Source organism: Lactuca virosa, chromosome 7 (assembly GCF_052849685.1).
Source record: "Lactuca virosa cultivar CGN04683 chromosome 7, Lactuca_virosa_CGN04683_v6, whole genome shotgun sequence".
Lineage (NCBI taxonomy): Eukaryota > Viridiplantae > Streptophyta > Magnoliopsida > Asterales > Asteraceae > Lactuca > Lactuca virosa.
Genome location: NC_136432.1, coordinates 11121786 through 11127394, shown reverse-complemented (window position 1 = coordinate 11127394; position 5609 = coordinate 11121786).

Below are 5609 nucleotides of genomic sequence, written 5' to 3'. Positions count from 1 at the left end.
AGCATATCGCTCGTCAAAAGTCTCAATCAGCGTGGTCTTGAAAGACCCAAACATCTCCGGAATAGACTTTCTGATTGCTGAGGCCACCTTCGCGGAAACAATCTTGCGGATCTCATCATCGTTGGCACTCGACCTCTCGGGGTCGCTGGAGCCTGAACCTTGGGTAACCACCATACTGAAACACATAAAAAAACCATCAGAAATCAGGCTAAAACGCATATACCGACACCCACACACTCATACAAGACCTTTAGTTCCTTGAGGTTACTCCTCGAGCCGCGTATGGATCCAGTGTTTAAAGTAGTACGAGCCCAATACTACCTTCCACACCTACCCGTATTTGTCTCGAGTCGTCCCCTTAAGACCCTAAGGAATGTACCTCCTCAAATCAGCTATGGAATCGCCCTGCTGGTTCCTTAGAACCACAAATAAGCATCTAGACACTGACTCTAGACTGCTCCCAGCACTGCTCTGCCTCACAAGATCTCCGCTGTCTTTGCTACTTGATTCGCGTATACCAATTATACATAATACGAGACTCAATAGACATTCGAATAAATGATCCTACCTCAAATCAACAACCAAACAAGGAACAAGAAGAAAGGCTAAATAAGGAATTTTGAGGCTATAAATTCCTAACTATGTACAACTATGTATCATACGCTAAGCAAATAGTAAAGACAGATTCAATCTCATAAGAATGAACTCCTAGGCTAAGGCATCACAAATCAGGCAACATTACCACACTATTCCTGCAAGATTCCTTAGCCTATCACTAACTAGCATGAAATTCTATCAGCTCATATCATAGATATATCTGCTCTGCACTACTCATAATATAAATTGAGGTATTTTGGGAAACTACCGCTTGAGTGCTGGTCGATTGTACGCACTGTTTCTCTGGGGTTTTCTCCTTTAAAAGTCTTCATTTCTTTGTTGAGTTCTTAAAAGATTTTTAGATCCCTCAAACTAGGGCTTTGATACCAAACTGTAACACCTCAAATTTTAGCCCAAAATTTTTATACAAACCAAGTTATCAAATACATAATTATCCCAAAACAACCAGTATCACAAATATCAGAGTTTATAAACTGTCCCAATAGTAAATCTCCCAGCGAGTGTGTACTATCAGACCTTCGCCTTCCCGCGGTCCTCGGAGGTACCTACCACATATAAATCAACAACTGTAAGCATGAAGCTTAGTGAGTTCCCCAAGATACCACATACATCACACCATAATTAAACAACTATGGGTTATCAGCAACCCTGGGGACTATCAGCAATCCCAGTGGGCTAACAGCACACCCTGTGGGTTATCAGCAACCCTGGAGACTATCAGCAGTCTCAATCACATATAAACAACATAGCATAATCATAACAGCTAAACCAAGTTGGTCATTACAGATACATCTATTCTATCACACATGTAAGAATAAGTGAGGAGACTTACCTGATACTGACGAGAAGTAAATCTCACACCTTAACTGCCAGGTCTAGAGTCCGCCTAATCAACAAAATAATTAACCCTAGTTAATAATTAAGGTCCAAAACTCACTCATGAGTCCAAATCCCACAACTAAACCTTCTAACGGAAAAAAGACTATTTTGCCCTTCTCATGGCCCAAAACCCTAAATCTTGACCAAAGGTCAAAGGTCAACAAAAGTCAACTGCCCAACGAGTACGCTGGGCATACCACTTCTTACGCAGGGCGTACAACGAAATCTAAATCCATCGGGGGTGGAACTGGCTACACGGAGCGTAGCCAGGAGTACGCCCGCCGTACTCTGTCTGCCTCTACTTCCACCAACTTAGTGTCTTAATCCCTTAAGACAACTAACCCAACCTCATATCTAACTATTCTAAGATGTCTTAACCCATAAAGTCGTTGGCTTTAAGCCTTTGCATGGCTAGAAGGACCCGTTGTAATAATCTTTAGCTTTTACCACACTCTAGGCTACTTTACTGATGCATGAGCCAAAGGGAATGATCAAGCAACCATTTTTATGAATCTATAGGTCCTAAAATGCATGAAAGGACAGCTACAATTTCATGGAGTGCTCCAAACTCATAAAGGTTCAATATTGGGGACAAAAGTTCATGAAACTTCAACCATAAAGATCTAATGAAAAGCTTGCCAAGGTATAGACTTTATACCTGGAAATGATGCACAAAGAGGAAAGGTTTCTGGATCTACAAGCTTGTTAGCACCCACTCCTTCCTCTCTAGTCTCCTTCTTCCACTACAAGCATAAGGAACACTCAAAAACTTGCAAAAACTCACACAAGCAACTCAACTCGGGATTAGGGTTTTATGGAGGGTTTGGTGGATGATATGGATGATCAAATGGGGACATAATGTTCTTTAAATAGGGAGAAACCCTTAAAATTAGGGTTTAAAGACTGGGCTAGTACGCCCGGCGTACCACACGTACACCCAACATACTAGTCGGTCATCCGCGTTCCTAAGCTGCATGAGTACGCTGCACGTACTCTTACGTACGCCCTGCGTATGACCAAAACCGCAAACCTTTTTCTCCAAGGGACCAAATGAGCCACTTTTATAAAAATACAAGAAATAATAGAAGTACCTGATTACGGGATGTTACAAAAAGGCTCTCCGGAAAGTCCCGACCTTGGCGAGCCCTATTCTGGGAGAAACCTTGTCAATGTACCTATACGCAATAACAGATGCAAACTCGGCTGTACTGATGGTTGAAAGACAGAACATACAACTAGCTATATACTTTATCAGCAGAGCACTGCAAGGGGCATAAGTAAATTACCCTATGGTCGAAAAGGTGGGTTTGGCATTGGTTTATGTAGCTAGACGTCTATGTCGCTACTTCCAATCCCACAAGATCGAATTCTTAACGACCCAACCTCTCAAAAGCCTTTTGTTGAAACTAGAAACGTTCGGGAGATTAAGAAAATGTGCCATCGATTTGGGAGAACACGACATAGAATACCATACCATGACAAGTATAAAAGGGCAAGCCTTAGTAGATTTCTTAACAGAAGTGCCAGAAAAAGAATTTGATGTAACAACAACGCAGCAAGAAGGCAGGGTTATGGCCTTGACCAACGATTCTATATGGACATTATACACTGACGGGGCGGCAAGCAAAGAAGGATCATGAGCAGGTCTCATACTTACTGATCCTGAAGGAAACGAAATAACCTATGCATTGCAATTCGACTTTGAGACCACAAACAACAAAGCTGAATGTGAAGCACTACTGGCTGGGTTTAGGCTAGCATGCAAAATGGGAGCAAAACGTTTGAAGGTCATGACCGACTCGATGTTGTTCACGAACCATACAAACGGAATATATGATACCAAGAATGCTAGAATGAAGAAATACACATCAGCAGTAAGTGAAATGGCAGTATCATTCGAAAATTTGAAAATACTGAAAATCAAGAGAAGTGAGAACATATAGGCGTATGCACTTAGCAAATTCGCAGCCACAACATACAACCACTTATCTAAAAAAGTATTGGTAGATGTTCTCAACACCCAAAGCATAGACGAAATAAATCTCGATGTCGTCTCAATAGAAGACAAGGGTTGGATGGCTCCTCTGTATGATTGCTTGCTACACAACCTGCTACCAGGCGACCTAAATGAAGCACTAAGGTGCCTTAGTTTATTATAAAAAATGAGCAACTATACAAGATAAGATACTTAATGTTGTGGTTGTGCTGTATGACGGTACTAGAAGGAACCTTCGTCATAAAGGAATCATACAAGGGAGAAGCGGGAGCACATGAAGGTGCAAGAGCCCTAACCGATAAAGTATTGCGCATGCGTTTTTACTTGCCGACCATGGAAAAAGAGGCAGAAGAAATTACAAGGAAGTGTGTGGAATGTCAAACTTTCTCTACGACACAACGGTTACCATCCACACCACTTACGAGTATTTTCAGCCCTTGGCTATTTCACCAGTGGGGAATTGACATAGTGAGACCCTTTTTGGAGGCTCCAGGAAGAATCAAATTCTTGGTGGTTGCTGTTGACTATTTTACAAAGTGGATCGAGGCGAAGCATGTAGCAAGTATTACAGGAAGATCTATGATCGAATTTATGTGGAAAAATATCCTGACACATTTTGGGACCCTAAAGACTCTGATCAGCGATAACGGGTTACAACTCGCTGAAAATCTATTTCGAGGATGGTGTCAAGACAGGCACATAGAGCAGCGCTTTACTTTGGTAGCTCATCCACAGGAAAATGGGCAGATAGAAGTGTCCAACACAATACTGGTAAATGGAATAAGGAAGCAATTGGGGAAAGCTAAAAGGGAATTGGGTCGAGTAGCTCCCCAGTGTCTTAGGTTCCTATCGAACAACAACATGGGCTATTACGAAAGAGACATCTTTCAACCTCGTTTCGATACAGAAGCAGTACTACCACCATAGCTACTCATGGGATCGATCCGTACAACATTGTGATGGGTTTTGAGCATTCTAACACTCCTAAGGTGTACATGCAACCATAAATACCTTGTATCTATGTTTTCTCTATTATACATGCAAGCTTGAACTTTCCAAGGTATTACCCAAACTAGCATACAAAACTTTGATACAAGGGTAATAAAACAAGTAAGATGACATACCTTTTGTTGTAGTTGGAAGCCTTGGAGTATTTCGCCTTTAAGAACTTAGCACCAATAGTGTGGACGCCTCAAGTGGAATCACTACACACCATGGACAAAGAATGACATTTTTGAGAGAGAATCTTCATACACCAAAACCGTCCATATGAACTCCAAGAACATAAGTAATGATTTTGGATATGGAGTAACATATTTATATGTGGAATTCCAAAGGTCATGGGTTAACCATAATCCATACCCATGGGTTTATAATCCATGGTTCATGTGGCCCAACTCTTTATGTATCCATACATAAACTTAGTCCAACATGGATCATAAACCCAACATATAAATATAACTAATTTACATAATTAGTCCTCATTGATTTAATTAGTCTCTTTTGATCACTAAATTAATTCCAAACTAATTCTTGATCAATACTAATTAAATCATATGATCTCATATTAATATATTAGAACTTATAATATATAAATAAACCATAAATAACCTCTTCTCAAAAGTCCACCCTAACAAATTGTCCTGATGATATGCAACCCAAATGGACCATGCTACTCTCGGGTCAAGTACATACCAATTATAGTTATGGGCTTAGACACCTAATCCAATAGTCTCCCACTTGGATAAGTCTAATAACTATTATTGCAAGTACGACTCCAAAATCCCGACTAGCAATCGTAGCTCTTAAAAGCCGTTGTCGAACTCTGACCTAGTCAATGACGCGTCCATTAGATAAGCGATCATATATTCCTCCATTGTAGATATCATATGGACTGAGACATGGATTATAATCATTCTCTCGGTCCATCTGTTGTTTCCCGATTTCCGATTTATGACGACTGACTAATTGAACAAATCAAATCAGTCCAGTCTCGGCCGAGCGCTTAGGGGTGTCATCACTAAATCATCGAGGGGCCCACATATATCGCTTTTATCCCTCTAAGGGTAAAAGGAATGGATAAACTTCGACTCATATGCTTGCTCTATCTACTCAT